The sequence below is a fragment of the Sarcophilus harrisii genome, chromosome 3, assembly GCF_902635505.1.
Source record: "Sarcophilus harrisii chromosome 3, mSarHar1.11, whole genome shotgun sequence".
Taxonomy (NCBI): domain Eukaryota; kingdom Metazoa; phylum Chordata; class Mammalia; order Dasyuromorphia; family Dasyuridae; genus Sarcophilus; species Sarcophilus harrisii.
The window spans coordinates 453714817-453731931 of NC_045428.1; the positions used below are offsets into that span (position 1 = coordinate 453714817).

The following is a 17115-nucleotide window of genomic DNA, read 5'->3' on the forward strand; positions in this document are numbered from 1 at the left end:
ATAGTCACCTGATTGACTTCCCTATCTCAAGTCTCTTCCATTCTACTCAATTGCCAAAGGAATTTCCTAAAGGTTCTATGTCACTCCTCTCTATTCAATAAATTCCATTGGTTGTCCTCCATGCCTACAGATATTTTCCCTCCCACTTTTACCTTCCTTTAAGAATCAACTCAAATTCCATTTTCTGAAAGATTCCTTTCCCATTCTCTACAACCTCCTCTAGTGTCACCATCTGAAATTATCTTCTTTTATTTATTATATGTTACATATTACCAAGTCAATTATACTGTACAAATTTTGTATATATGTAATTACTTGTATCATGCTTAATAAGTGATTCTTGGCTTGCTGATAGACTATAATAGCTTCCTGATTCATCCTCTTGCTACCAGTCTCTACCCTCTCCAATCCATCCTCCATATGGGTTCAAAATTGTTGTTCTCTCAGGAAAACACAATACACAATATCAGCAACATTGTGCAATGATCAACTGTGATAGACTTAGTTCTTCTCAGCAATACCATTTTCTAAGACAAGTCCAAAAGACTCATGATGAAAAATGCTATCCACAAGTTGTGAACGAATCCAACCATTTTGGAGAGTAGTTTGGATCTATGCTCAAAAAGTTATCAAACTGTGCATACCCTTTGATCCAGCAGTGTTACTACTGGGATTATATCCCAAAGAGATTATAAAGAAGGGAAAGGGACCTGTATGTGCACGAATGTTTGTGGCAGCCCTTTTTGTAGTGGCTAGAAACTGGAAACTGAATGGATGTCCATCAGTTGGAGAATGGCTGAATAAATTGTGGTATATGAAAATTATGGAATATTACTGTTCTGTAAGAAATGACCAACAGGATGATTTCAGAAAGGCCTGGAGAGACTTACACGAACTGATGCTGAGTGAAATGAGCAGGACCAGGAGATCATTATATACTTCAACAACAATACTAGATGATGACCAGTTCTGATGGATCAGGCCATCCTCAGCAACGAGATCAACCAAATCATTTCTAATGGAGCAGTAATGAACTGAACTAGCTATACCCAGAAAAATAACTCTGGGAGATGACTAAAAACCATTACATTAAATTCCCAATCCCTATATTTATGCACACATGCATTTCTGATTTCCTTCACAAGCTAATTGTACAATAATTCAGAGTCTGATTCTTTTTGTACAGCAAAATAATGTTTTGGTCATGTATACTTATTGTGTATCTAAGTTATATTTTAATATATTTAACATCTACTGGTCATCCTGCCATTTAGGGGAGAGGGTGGGGGGGTAAGAGGTGAAAAATTGGAACAAGAGGTTTGGCAATTGTTAATGCTGTAAAGTTACCCATGTATATATCCTGTAAATAAAAGGCTATTAAAAAAAAAAAATGCTATCCACATCTAGAGAAAGAACTGATAGAGTCTGAATACAGATCAAAACACTATTTTCACTTCATTTTTTGTATTTTTTCCTTTTGTTCTATTTCTTTTTTCATAACATGATTAATATGAACATATATTTTGCACTATTACACAAATATAACCTATATGAAATTGCTTACCATCTTAAGGAAAGGGGAAAGAGGGAGGAAGAAAATTTGGAACTCAAAATTTTATATAAAAAAGTTTAAAAATTGTTTTAACATGCAAAAAATAACATACTCTCTATGGGGGGAAGGGGAGAAGAAAACAAAGGGTATTTTCTAAACATGTTTAAACCATGTCAGTCCCTAACTCAAAAATTTCCAATGCATTCCTATTCATATAGGATAGAATACAAAATACAAAACCTTCACAATCTAGTTCCCACTTACCTCTGCAATTTAATTTCATATTACTTCCATTTACACACCCTCCTTTACAGCCAAAATAGTCTATTTGCCAAGTTCCACACATGAAATTTCATGTTCTAACTCTGCAGATTCCCAATGTCTGGAACACAATTAACACCTTTTCTTGAGCTCAGAATCTGTAACTTCATCAAAGCACAGCTTGGATGATGCACCCACTCAGGGCTTTTGCTGATTGTTCTATGCATTAAGATTTTCTCCCTTTTGAAATTACTTTAAATTATATTGTACTTATCTATTTATTTACCTGTACATACATATGTGTGTATATATATATATATATATATATATATATATCCTTTATCAGATCATTATAGGGACTGTCCTATGTCTCCTGTCATGCACCAGAAAAAATGTAATTCTTTGACCTTAGAGGTGGTTTATTTTTGTCTTTGTTGCCCCCTGCACCTTAGCACAATGCCTGATGCATAAATATTCATTAAAATGAATCTGAATACTCATTTGAACAAAGAGGCAAGGATCTGAGCAAGGGGCATAGAAAAGTAAGAAAGAGATTTGTCTCTGAAGTTGTTGAACAATTTTCTCTCTCATCTATGTTCCCATCTGCTGAGAAGAAGAAGAACAAAATGTATCATCCTCAGAAACAAATTTTCTCACCCTCAGAAATTCAAGTTCTCAGCTCCTATTTACACTGTAGGTGAACCATGTAGGGAGAGGTGAATCCCAGCCAACATTTAACAAGCCAAGAGAAAAAAGGTTTTATGGCAACAGACCGGCTGTTCTGATTATCCTGTTTAGGAACAACCTCTGTTGATTTTAACCCCCACTGTCCCAATAGATTTTAGCTTGGGACGTAGTACAGAGCTCTGTTGCAATCCATTCATAACCACAGGCTCCCATCTGAAAGAATACTAAGAAGCAGTAAATATAAAAATGAAAACACTTTGAAAAAAAAAACAAAAAACACTGACTGGGGGCACCTACTCCAGACCCTTGCAAAGGCATAATAAAACTGAACTGGAAGGCAAGGACGTATGTAGACTGTCTCATAAAGCCAAGGTCAGGAAGCCTTAGAAATGCTCAAATTGTCACATGTGGTACAAGGAAAGTCAATGGAAAGAATTACGTATTGGAAAGCAGAAAAGGGAACATTTATTAAGTTCCTTCTATGTGGCCAGGCACTGTTAAGCACATTACGATATTATCTCATTTGATCCCCACAACAACCTGTGAGGTGGACAGACTTGCCAGAATCAGAAGAAATCAGAGACTTAGGTTTTGCATACAATAAGTTACCCAGTAACTTGCCTTGCTCAGAAAGTAAATCTGTTGTGCATACCCTCTGATCCAATAGTGTCACTACTGGTTTGTATCCCAAGGATATGGGGGAATGGACCCACATATGTGAAAATATTTCTAGCAGCCCTTTTTATAATGGCAAGGAACTGGAAATTGAGTGGATGCTATCAGTTGGAGAATGGCTGAATAAGTTATGGTATATGAATCTTATGGAATATTATTATTTTATAAGTAATGATGAGCAGGCTGATGTCAGAAAAGCATGGAAAGACCTGCATGAACTGATGCTGAATGAAGTGATCAGAACCAAGAAAACGTTGCACACAGGAACAAGAAGATTATGGGATGATCAACTGTGATGGACTTGAGCCTTCTCAACAATGTTGTAATTCAAGCCAATTCCAATAGAGTTGGGATATCATCCCCATTTGAGAGAGAATTATGGCGAATGGATGTAGGTTGAAGCATAGCATTTTCATCTTTTTTGTTTGTTTTCTTTCTCATGTTTTTCCCTTTTGTTCTGATTTTTCTTGCATAACATGACAAATATGGAAATTTGTTTAAAAGAATTGTACATATTTAACCTACATCAGATTAGTTGCTTGGGGAGAAGGAAGGTAAGGCAGGTAGGGAGAAAAAATTTAGAACATAACTTTAAAAAATGAATATTGAAAACAACATTTACATGTATTTGGGGAAAATAAAATACTATTGAAAAACTTTTTTTTTAAATATAAAGTTATGTGGATAGTACTAAAATCAAAATATTCATTTGGTGCTCTTTATAGTACAGCACACAGCGGAAAAAAACATATTCCCCCAACAGGCTCCAAGAGAAAGGATGGGATTCTAGGAAGCAAAGCTGTGTTTCAGGTATCACACACACACACACCCATAGCAGAACTCTGTAAATCCCTCAGATTTAGGACACTGCTTCTCTGCTTTGATGCCTGAGCTCGAGACTTCAAAGTACCTTTACTTGACTTCTGTATCTGCACTGGACTGTGAAGATCTGTTTAATTAATAACTAAATTGCCTCCCCATACAACATAAGCCCCTTTTAAAATTTAACCTAAAACAACCTGGAGAGGCCTTTACAGATTCTACCTCTTCCTTTTATTGATAAGAAAGCAAACTTGGTTCTTTTTAGCACATCACTCATTCCATCTCCACACACCCCCTCTGGAGGAAGGGACAGACTGGGTACTTCTCATCTAATTCTGCTCCATAGTTCATTTGGAACAATTTCACCCACTACCAAAAACTGAGAGGAGAGATACTGCACTCATGTTCATATGTTTACCTCCCATAAATAAACAAAAATAACACTCTGAAGAATACTGGGGGCTAGGGAGTCTCTAAGAGGAAGTTTTATAAGTCTGACTGAGATTCTTCACCAGTAAAAGAGAAGATGAGCAGAAAAGTCAATACATTACCATTGCCATCCAACTTCCAAATTAGATGAGAATAGTTATAGTTGAAGGAAATGATTAGAAAGTTGAGGAAAGGGAATGTGGAGCAACTAGAGGCCGCTGGGTAGCGCATAGTGCACAGAATCAGTCAGGAGTCAGGAATACATCTTTCTGAGCTCAAATCCAACTTCAGGCATGTACTAATTGTGTGACTCTGGGCAAGTCACTTAACCCTTTTTGGTCTATTTCCTCATCTATAAAATGAACTAGAGAAGGAAGTGACAAATCACCCCAGTATCTTTGCCAACAAAACCCCAAAGTGGGTCACAGTCAGGCTAGACTTATCAACAAAACAATGTAAAACAATCAATCAATCAATTAACCAGCTATTACTTAGTGTCAAGGAGCTAGGGATATAAATATTAAAAAAAAAAAATCACAATGGCTAATATGTTATTTGGCAATACAAGTATATATACAAATATATACAGTCTACAATGTTTATACACACACACACACACACACACACACACATACACATATATATACACTGTTGAGAGAGAAACCCCTATCAGGTGGAAGAGGATCAGAAAAGCTTGATGAAGAAGATTAAGCTACATTCTAAAGGAACAAAGGGACTCTACTGTATGTATTTAGTATTTGTATTTATACATATATATAAACTTTATACTTATTCTGCATATATTTTTGTATGTACTTATTTTATATACGGACACACACATACACACACTTTACACTTAAATTCTGTATATATTTTCATATGTACTTGCTTTTTCCCCCATTAAAATGTAATCTCCTTAAAGGAAGCACTGTCTTTGCCTCTTTTTCACATTTCCAATGCTTAGCACAGTGCCTGACACATAGTAGGTGTTTAATAAATATTGTTTTATGATGGCATGGTTTCAGTAGGAATCATTTCATTCTTTGTACTTTTTATCTCCAGCCTTAGAATAGTGTCTGTTGTTTAATAAATATATATATTGATTTTATTTGATAAATCCTTAACTTTCTGGTCACTTTATTGTGGTTTTGCCCACTTTTAGGATGAGGATGACAACATATTGAATTCTTTATCCATTTGTGTCTCCTTAACCAAAGGAAAGTTATAAATCTCAACAAACCCTCTTATATACCCATTTACCTCAGCTAAAATAGGATACAGAAAAAAGAAAAGAGGGCCCAGGATGGGAGATATCCACCATTAATGGGCACAATCTGGGTGAAAATCCAGAAAGGAGATAGAGAAGGTCTGAAGATAGAAGAACCAAGTATGAAAAGTCTCATGAAAATAAAGGACAGAGTATCCAGAAGAAGAAGATGCCTGTGTCAAAGGCTACCAAAAAGTTCAGAAGGATGAGGAATGAGAAGAGGTCATAATACTTGACAAGTAAGAAATCATCAATAACTTTGGAGAAAGCAGTTTCAGTTAAGTGATATCAGTGAAAATCAGGGTGAAGAGGGTTTTGAAATGAGTGAATGAGGGGAAGTTAAAACACCAATTCTAGATAGTTTTCTCAACGTTAGAGAAACAAAAGGGAAGAAAGAGAGAAGATGATAGCTAGTGGAGATGAATAGATCAAGTGAGAATTTTTTAAGAAGAAGGGGGGCTTAAGTGTGTTTATAAGAAGTAACCAGTAGGTGTAAGAACCAGCTAGTAGATAGAAGCAAAAACTGAAGATTATGAGAGAGAGTGAGAGGAGAGACAGAGACAGAGAGAAAGAGGGAGGAAGGGAAAGAGGAGAGAGACAGAGACAGAGACAGAGAAACAGAGAGACACAGAGAGACAGAGACAGAGAATATAAAGGGAAGAACAATCTGCTAGAGAAGATGAGATGGAATGGAAATCAGTAGGGCATGTTGAGGACTATTGTCCTTGGCAAGAAGGGCAATTCTTTGTGTGAGACATGAGCAAAGGAGGAGATCGGGAAAAGACAACTGAGTGATATGAAAGGGAAAGAGGAAGTTCTTGGTGAATGGCTTCATTTTTTTCAGTGAAGCATGAGGCAAGATCCTCAACTGAGAAGTAAAATAAGGAGGTATCATAGGAGGCATGAGAAAACATGAAAAGTTTTTAAATAGCTGATGTGGTAAGTTTGTGAATTGATTAGGGAAATTTTAAACAATTGCTTTGCTGCAATGGGGAAACCCAGTTGAGATTATGTAATATAAACTGGCTGTGGCCCTAGTCTGCATGGTTTCATTAATTTCTCTAGCTTTGTTCAACATGTGAATGAGAATTAAGTCAGTGGAAGGAGAGCACATCCAAGGCTGGCATTTGGCAAGGCATGATTGGCAATAGGATAAGGGCAAAATGGACTCAAGGGAAAGGACAGCTTAAAGTTGAACACATTAATTAAAGGATTCATTAAGATAAGAAAGAAAGGCAAATGTAACCATTGTATGGGCTGATAGTATGAGAAACAACTGAGATGGAATGATTATTAATTAATTAATCAAACAAGAATTTGTTATCACCTATATTAGAGAAAACATACTAAGAAGGAAATCTATTCTCTTCTAGGACCTCACAAAAAAAGACACAAAATAGAATGTCATTTTTGGAGGGAATGGTTCTAGCTGTTAGGAAAAATCAGGAAAGGCTTTATGTAGAAGGTGACAGTTGATCAAAATGTTAAAGGGAAAAAGTTCTAAGAGGTTGATGTGAGATGGAAGTGAATTCTAAACATGGAAGATAAGCAATTGGGAGTCACAGAAACAGGATGATAATAATTACCCTGCATTTATATAATGCCTACTATGGGCCAGGTAATGTGCTGTTTTATAAATACTATCTCAATCTTCACAACAATACTAGGAGATAGATGCTATCATTATCCCCATTTTACAGATGAAGAAATTGAGGCAAACAGAGGTCACACAGTTAGTAATTGTCTAACTCCAAGCCCAGTACTCTATCCATTGCACCATCTAACTATCTTTACATAAGAGATAAAGTATTATGTGTAAAAACCAGAAAGAAGACCAGTTCGGACAGATAGACTGTGGCCAGGTAGTTAAAGGTTTTAAAAGCCAAGCAGAGTATCTTATATTTAATTCTGGAGGCAACAAGGAGGGTCACAGTTAGACCTGTGCTTTAAAAAAATAAATTTGGCATCTGTGAAATAGAGAAACCAAAAATAACTAAAACTTACATGAAATATCTGGCTATTGACCCACCAAGACACATACAGTACTTATAGCAACTCATTCTTCATACTCTGCAGCCATGTTTTAGCTACCTGCTCCCTCTAACTCTGCAGTGTCCTTTTCCCATTATTAAATTCTTCTTGGAACCTCCCTTCTGAGGAGAAGCCCAGACCAATTATTTTCATCATCCAGACTGTCACGTTGCTTTTACTGTACCTCTCCCCTCTCCCTCCCTGCTTTCCTTTTATGTGCTGTCTTTCCCATTTTTGTTTATATCTGTATCCCCAGTGCTTAGCACAGTGTCTGACAAATAGGAATTATTAATAATAAATGCTTGTTGACATATAACTATTACACAAACTATATTAAATTACACTACAGAAATAAAGATAAATTCAGGAATATTCAATCCCCATGATTGGTCTATGCCAATAAGATGTAAATGATATTATCTAAATTAACGTACAGATTTAGTGCTACACCAAACTACTAATGAAATGCTTTATGGAATTAAACAAAATAATAACAAACTTCATTTGGGAGAACAATAGGTCTAAAATCCCAATGGAAATAAATGGGGGAGAAAGTAGGAATAAAAAGAGCATAGCATTACCAGATCTTGAAATATATCATAAAGTAGTAATTCATAAAAACTGATCAGTACTATTTTCTATTTTGGATAAAAAATAGGAAAGCAGTTCAGTAGAAAAGACTAGATAAGCAAGAATGAGAAGCAATTAAAAACAGTGGATCAACCAAAATACAGCAATGAATACACAACCTGAATTTTTCTTTAAAGTCACTTAATTTTTAAAAATAGAGAACAGAAGGAGGTTCCTTTCATAGCAACAACTAAGTCAAGTGTTCTGTATCAAAAAAAAAAAAAAAAAAAAAAAAGGGTTAGAAATGATCCTAAAAGACAAAATAGGCCATTTAAATTACACAAAATTTTAAAGAATTTGCATAAACAAAATCAATGCATATTATCATTATAGATATTTCAAGGATAAACAGGGAATTTATATAGAGTAGTAATCATAATAATAGCTATTTTTTATATAGTTCTTTAAAATTTGTAAGCACTTTAGATAAGATATATCATTTGATCCTCCTCACAACAATCCTGTGTTATGTACTTTATTAGCTCTGTTTTACAGATGAAGAAACTAAGGCAGAAAGAAGCCCACAGTCACACAGCTAAGTGTCAAAGATAGGATTCATACTCAGGTCTTTTTGATTCAGCATTCTAGTAACTGTGCTAACCAATCCCCAATTATGAATAAATACAAATCATAGAAAAAGATGCTCCAAACAAATCACTATTGGGATGGTGAGATGTCAGAGTAGACAGAGCACCAGCCCTCAGGAGAACCTGAGTTCAAATTCAGCATCATATCTTTAACAGTTACTAGCTGTTGATCCTAAACAAGTCATTTAATCCCAAATGACCTGAAAAAAATAAAACAAAACAAAACAAAGCAAAAAAAAAAAAACTATCAAATTATTATTAATAAAAGAAGTGCAAATTAAAACTACTCTGCACAGGTACAAATTGGCAAAACAGACCAAAAAACAGAAAGTCAATGTTGGAAGGGCTATCTGAGAAGACTGGCTCACTAATACACTGTTATTGGAGCTTGGGCTTTCTATAAGTAATCTGAAAAACAATTGGAATTGTGACAAGAAAAGTAATTAAACTATTCATAGTATTACAGATTTCGAAATCGGTGAGTCTGATTCCTCTTTCTGAGGATGAGAAAACTCATCATCAAGAAGTTGTGACTAATCTGTGATCATTCACCAGAAAGTGTCTGAGTCAGGATTTGAATCCAGCCCTTCTTGATTTCAAGGGTAATGCCTTTCTCTCAATACATTACGCTGACTTTCACACCCTTTCACCCCCCACAATCCTACTGTGCATAGATGCCCCAAAAATTTCAAAAAAGAAGAAATGGAAGAAATGAAGAAAGTGGTGGGTAGAGACAGAGACACACAGAAAGAGGCAAGAGACAGAGACAGAGAGAGAGAGAGAGAGAGAGAGAGAGAGACAGACAGACAGACAGAGAGAAAAAGCCACAGGGGAAAGAAAGAGACAGAGAGAGACAGAGGGGGAAAAAAGAGACAGAAGAGAGACAGATTCAGAGAGACAGAAAGAGACAGACAGAGAAAGCTATAGGGGGAAAAGTGAGACAGAAGACAAAGACAGAGAGAGAAAGGCAGAGACAGAGAGACAGAGACAGAGACAGAGAGAGGCAGAGAAAGGCAGAGAGACAGAGACAGAGAAAGATAGGATGATGAGGAGGATATGATGTTGATAATGATGGATTCAAATCTCTGTATAACTTAGGTCTGGTCATTAAGTCGCAGGACTGGCTGGGTTAGGTATTAACTTAAATGATCTGTAAAAATGGCCCAGAAAAGATAATTAAAGACTATCATGTGCTAATTGATATCCCACTGCAACTGGTGCTTTAGACAGAGGCTGAGAAGCAGAATGATCTCATCTGCTCTAGAGATTGGCTATCTCTGGGACTTTGGACAAGAGTACCTCAACTCAGCCTCCACTGCTAACACTCTCTCTCACCTACTGAGGCTTCTATACACTTCCCCTTTCAATGACTGAGTTTATGTATGTATGCAATGGGATGCAACAGAGGATTCTAAAAAAGATGAACTATCACCTTCAGCAGTCACCAAATACCATAATGTCCCCAAATCTGCTGAGCTTGTAAAGGAGGAAGGAAGGGGTTCCCTGGACCCAACCTAGGCTAGATTGTACACAAGTCTCTGACATTTCTAGGATACTTATATCATTATTCTTTTCCAAAGAAGAGGAGATAAAGCTGACTGCAGGAGAAGGTAGAACATTTCTCTGTTTATTTCTGCTAGTAAAATTCTGACAAGGGTTCTGAATTTGGGATCTGTTCCTGAGTTCCCAGAAACATAATGGAGCATGAGATCACAAAAGACAGAGACATGAGAACAACAGGGAGTGACTTTAAAACATTGATCTTCTTTCACAAGATCTCTAGAGAAATTTACACCTGAGGTCCCCAAACCAAAAACTCAGAAAGCTCTAGATTGCTTTTTTAAATTGTTTTTTAATTATCAAGAATTTATTTTCTCCTCACCCCCCCCCAAAAAAGAAATAGTAACAATAATCAAATTCCCATATTGACCATGTCCCAAAATGTGTGTTACATTGTGTATACTTGTCCATCATCTTCCTCTTTCAAGAGTTAGGTAACTTTCTTCATCATCAGTCCTCTAGAATCATGATGGATGATTGTATAACTCAAAGTTGAGTAGTCCAAAATTGTTCATTTAGCAATGCTGATAGTATAAGTTTTCCTCTTGGTTCTGCTCATTTCACTCTTGTATCAGTACAAAGAAATCTTCCCAGTTTTTTTCTGCAACTGTCTTTCTACACTTTCTATAGCACGACATGACATTACATCCACATATCCTAATTTGTTCAGTCATTCTCCAGTTGATTTACTTGGTTTCAATTCTTTCAGTCTCCACTTGATTTTTGCTAATTCTTAAAAAAAAAAAAAAAAAAAAAATCAAGTCTCTATCAGGGAGGAGAAGCTCCTGACTTTCAGTACATTCCTTGTGCTTCAGGAGTCATTTGGCAATATTATTTCTATGATCAGATATCATCAGCAGACTTGGACTATGGCTGTGATTATATGGATGTAACAGGAAGTTCCTTGAGAAATTAAGGTTCCCTTGGAATGGTATCACTGGGTGTGTGTGCCAAAGGGATGGTGCCCTGTCTGACCTACCTCCTCTCATCTGTGCAAAGAACTGGTTATATAGGAGATTCCATCATCCTATTTTAGGCACTCACATTCAATGGCGCAATAAGCGACTGGAAAATGATGTCAGACTTGCTTTCGATAGTCTGAGAAACTACCAATTCAGTAGACCATAAAGCATCCTTAGGAGTCCTGAGACAGCAATCTCAAGGGTTTCTTCAGGCTCACTGTTTTTCTGGAGATGTACACTGATTCATTCATTCATCTATTCAACAAACATTTATACATTTTCCAGTCATCTCTACACCATGTTCCAACCATCATCTCTCCTACTCCAACCAATCCTGAGCTGTGTTAGACAACCTTATACCTTATCTTGACCAAAATCAGGCCTCTGAAGGACTTCTTAGCTATCTCCATACAATATCCCTCCCTCTCAACTTCTTTGCTGCTCCCTTTATTTACCTCTGATCTTCCCCCATTAGAATATAACCCTCAATAAATGCTCTCTCCTCTCTCTCTCTCTCTTTCTGTCTCTATGTGTGTCTGTCTGTCTGTGTCTCTTTTTCTCTGTCTGTCTCTCTCTCTGCCTGTCTCTCTGTCTATCTTTCTCTCTCTATCTCTTTCTCTGTATGTCTCTGTCTCTGTGTGTCTGTCTCTCTGTCTCTTTGTCTCTTCTCTGTCTCTGTCTATCTTTATCTCTTTCTCTGTATGTCTGTCTCTCTCTCTCTCTCTCTGTCTCTGTGTGTGTCTGTCTCTCTGTCTCTTTGTCTCTCTGTCTCCTCTGTCTCTCTCTCTCTGTCTCTGTCTCTCTCTCTGTCTCTCTCTCTCTCTCTCTCTCTGTCTCTCTGTCTCTCTCTCTGCCTCTCTGTGTCTCTCTGTCTCTCCCAAATACCACATACATCCCCCCGAGATACACACATACAAAACTCACCCTACTTGTCACTTCCTTATCCAATTCATGGACTAACACAGTCCTTTCCTACCTCCTACTGACAGCCAACCCTTTGTTTATGTGGCTGCTCCTCAGCCCCTCCACCAAAGGATGAGTTAGGAGGCACAGAGACAGAAGAAAAGTATTTTTACTCTTCATTCAAAAGCCTGCCCTGGGAAGAAGATACAGCTACTGGACTCAAATCTGTATTATTTGTGGATTCTAATGAGCCAAATGCTTATCGGCACTGGGGCATCCAGGCCAACTAAAAGTGGATTTTGGCTCACAGTTAATGAAACAAATAACCACAACTACCACCACAAATACATACAGGCATTCTTACATATGCATCTAGCTCAGCAGGGAAGGTCCCCAGGGGGCCCGGCCCAGCAAAAGACAATACTTTGTTTAAATCAGCCCACAGAAAGCAGGGAGACTTCACACATCCACTCCAGTCCTGCTGCTGCTTTCAGCAAACAATAGGTTTTTACAACTTGAGTTAACTCCCCCCTCCCTTCTCTTGCCAGAGATGGCCCTACCCATATAGATTGCCAGGGATACTTACATAATCACATTGCCAGCCATAAATCAGGGACCTACCATTCACAACTAAGCACTACTGGGGAGGAAAGAAAGGGAAGAACAATAGCAGGAAAATTAAAAGAAAGACAAAGAACAGTGTGAAAGATAGGATATTGCACATCCATTTTCTTCATCCTCTTAATTAGAAGATAATGGGTGTAACAAGGGAGAAGAAAGAGCGGAGAGCTCTGAGCTAGCTAGGGTCGATGTTTCTCAGCTCTCTAGAATTTTAGTGATCTCATCTGTAAAATGAACTTAATGATTCCCTGTGACCTTCCTTGCAGAGATGATACAAAGATTTATTATATAACTGTTCTCTAAAGGAGTTGCTTATTACTGTCACTAGTAATGGCATCTCCTGTGTCCCCTAACCTAGAACAAAACCCAATCTTCTTTTGGGGGGCAGAGGAAATGGCAGACACAGCCAGAAGTCAAGAATGCTGTTTTTAAAACAATCTCCCCCCCCCCCAAAAAAAAAAAAATGACACAGCAAAAGCTGTGACACTATCCAGAGAGAAATCTTCAATTATCTCTGACATGTTGTAACATGTTCCTGAGTAGAATGTAAGCTCCCTGAAAGCAAAATTTCGTTTTTGGTCTTTGTATCTCCATCACCTAGCACAGAATCTTAACAGATAATTATTGAATTCACTTAAACCCAAGATAGCTCAAATCCATTAGGCTCATAAATGTAGAATGATTCTTCTACTCAGACTAGGCAATAAGTACCAACCATATTCCTGGCCCATAAATAGGAAAATTAACCTTCCCTTAAAAAAGACACAACCAATAATGTATGAAAAGACATCACCCTCCTCATCAGAACTCATGTAAATCATAATTCATCTACATGGAAGAAACTGTGTCTATCCTTGGAGAACGAAGATTCAAGATGGACTGTATACATCAATGGGAAAGAAAAGGAAACCTTCTGTTTAGTTCCTGCTCACCCTGTCCTGATACCCCCAAAAGCCAATGTGCTGAATACATAATCAAACTGGAGATAAAAATAAATAACCCAGAATCCTAGGGGTAAACTCTTCTAAACCCTTGTAATTTGTGATCAGAAAGTCGACTGAGGGTAGGAAAGTTCCTTCTGAATCCCATAAGTGTAGCATCTTTCCTCAGTCCTAAGCACTAAAATCTCTCACTGACTTTCCTCTAATCACAAACTCCTTTGCCTAGATTTGATGGATGGCCCTTATTATGTAACATAACACCTGGAGTTCAGCCACTTAGTCAGTTTGCCCTGAGAGACTGTCTCAACATCTCTCCTTCCAGTCCACCTACAAATCCCAAAATAACTGGTAGATTAGACCTATTCTAGATTACAGAATTCATACCCCTTCTACTATGTCTACCTTTATCAACTCATCTTCTAAATCTCATATCAAGTCTCACTCCTTTGTAAAGCTTTCACTAACCAATTTCATTCAACAAACATTGACTAAGAACCTATTATAAGAAAGGCACAGAACTAAGTGCTACAGAAATGAAAATTAAAAAGTGACAGGCTCTAATCTCGAGTTTTCATTCTGTAGGGGAGTTTTAGCAATGATATATATATATAATAGGAAGTGGAATGTAATAAGGATAAGGGAGAAATCCAGACAAAGTGACTTAGAAAGAGTTGAGAATGGAAGAAGTGCTTTCAACTTGACTCCATGGGAAAAAGCGGCAATATTCAAGTTGAGTCTTGAAGAAAGAAGGATTCTGAAAACTGGAGATGGAAGAGATGTGGTGTATGGTCTATACAAATGCCAGAACAGGAGACAGCATGTTGAGTTCAAAAAACACTTGCCAGTCTAAATGTAGCTAAATGTGATGTTTGTGAAGAGAAATAATTTGAAATAATTAAGACAAAAAATAGGTTAGGGCTGAACTGCAAAGGACCTTAAAAGAACCTTAATGAGTTTTTTTTTTAATCCTATAGGCAATGAAAAGTTGTAAAAGCTTGCTGAGTTTGCTTATTTGCTTGTTTTACCAGGAAAGCAACATGATCAGACATGTATTAGGAAGATTACTTTTAAAGTTGTTAAAAGGATGGGTTAGAAAGGGTGAAAACTGTTGATAGAGAAGTTAGATAACTAGTATAATATTTCAGGGAAAAAGTGCTAAGGGCTAGACATAACTGATAAATATGAACTGAGAGAGAGAGGGAAAGATGCAATAGATGTCAGGAGTAGAATCAGTAGAATTTAACCATTTACTAGATGTTGGGGGGGGGGAGAATATTATGGGGAAGAAGCTGAAAAAGAGTCAAAAATATGAATGAGTTTTGAGTGACTTAGCACAATGCTTGGCACATTGTATGTGCTTAAAAGGTGGTTGTTGATCATCTAACTGAAACAAGGAAGTTGGAAAGACAGACTTGAGGGTGGATCCGGGAAGAGATGAAGAGTTAAGTTTTAGACGCCGTATGATAGAATATCTGGGTTGGAAATGCTTTCCTGAAGTGGAGGAGAAAGATTAGAACTTGATATATAGATCTGGCAGTCATCCACAAAGTATAATTAAACTCATGGGAGTAGATTAAATCATCAAGTGAGAGAAAATAGAGAAGAGGGCCCTTAAAAAACACCCACACTTAGGAGAGTAGGAAAATGATGAATCAGTGAAAGAAACCAAGAAATACTGGTCAAACATATATGAAAAGAATCAGAAAGTCACAATATGATAGACCCTCAGGAAAGAAAAGCGTATCCTGCAAGAATGAATGATCAGTCATATCAAGAAGGATAAGCAAAAAAAGACCACTGGATTGAGTATTAGAAATGAGAATATATTAGTAATTATGAAATGTAAGAGAGGGGCAACTAGATGGCACAGTGGATAGAGCACCAGCCTTGGAGTCAACAGGACCTGAGTTCAAATCCAGCCTTGAATTGAATGTATTGTAGAACAAAAACATAATAGATGAGATGGAGTGGTAATTGCATATCCTATCATGTAAGTTATGCTAATTCTCCCCTAAAAACAGTGAAACAGTCCTTGAGACATTTTTGGCCCAGAAGACTTAACCTTTGGTGAAGTTTTATGGTCATCTAAACACAAAACCAAGGACAAAACAAAATCACTGGCTCCTACCTTAGATTAGACAGGAGTGGTTCCCAGTAGAATTGATGCCATATGCTTGCTGCCCATCTTTTTCTATACTATGACTTAAATAAGCTTTTTTGTTCGTTGTTAGATGATCTAAAAGTATCTACTTCATTGCAGTCGCAAATATGAACCATTAGCCTGGTCTAGCCCATAAAAGGTGGCTAGATGAAGAAAGTCCATCTATATTCTCTGAGCCTAGTGCAAAGGAGAGTTAGATGGATGAAGATGAAAAGAGATTTTTGAAAGGTGGACAAGATCAACTTGTTTCAATAAAAAAGGAGACGACAGCCTTTGCTGAGAGACAGAAGAGGAGAGGAGCAGCTGGGGGCTTAGTCCAGGGAAAAAAGTCTGGAAAAATGAAGTTTACTTTAATATTTCCATTCTCTCCATCCTCTCACGACCTATAGCACTAATTGTCTACATCATTCATTATTTCTTATGATAATAAGATCCCCTAAGACATAAACTCCACTCAGAGAGAGGATGGTAGGAACTGAGTGTATGTGGACCACAACATAGTATTTTCACTCTTTTTGTTGTTGTTTCTTTGCATTTTGTTTTCGTTCTCATTTTTTTTCCTTTTTGATCTGATTTTTCTTGTGCAGCATGATATTTGTTGGAAACGGATAGAAGAATTGCATATATTTAACATAAATTGGAAAACTTACCATCTAGGAGAAGTAGAGGGAAGGGAGGGAAAAAATTTAGAACACAAGGTTTTGTTAGGGTAAATGTTGAAAATCATTCATGTATATATTTTGAAAATAAAAAGCTTTAATAAAAATGACAATCTTTAAAAAAAGAAGTTTATTTTAGCATTTTTAATAGTTAAATATAAATAATGGCATTTATATTAAAATTTTTTAAATAAACATAAGCTCCCTGAAGGCAGGGAATCTTTCAACTTTTTCTTTACATCTCCAGTGCTAGTAGAGTGCTTGGAACACAACTGACATTTATTGATCAACAATAATATTACTGATAACAAATTGATAGCTAGACAGAACCTTAAACTCAACACCTCATTTTATACTTAGTACACTT

At 36.9% G+C, this 17115-nt stretch overlaps 1 protein-coding gene across 1 annotated transcript in view; it reads right to left on the reverse strand.

The window, feature by feature from the left end:
- Positions 1-17115, reverse strand: part of ST14 (suppression of tumorigenicity 14) — a 70752-nt gene that overhangs the window by 27446 nt on the left and 26191 nt on the right. The gene's annotated exons all lie outside the window — the stretch shown is intronic.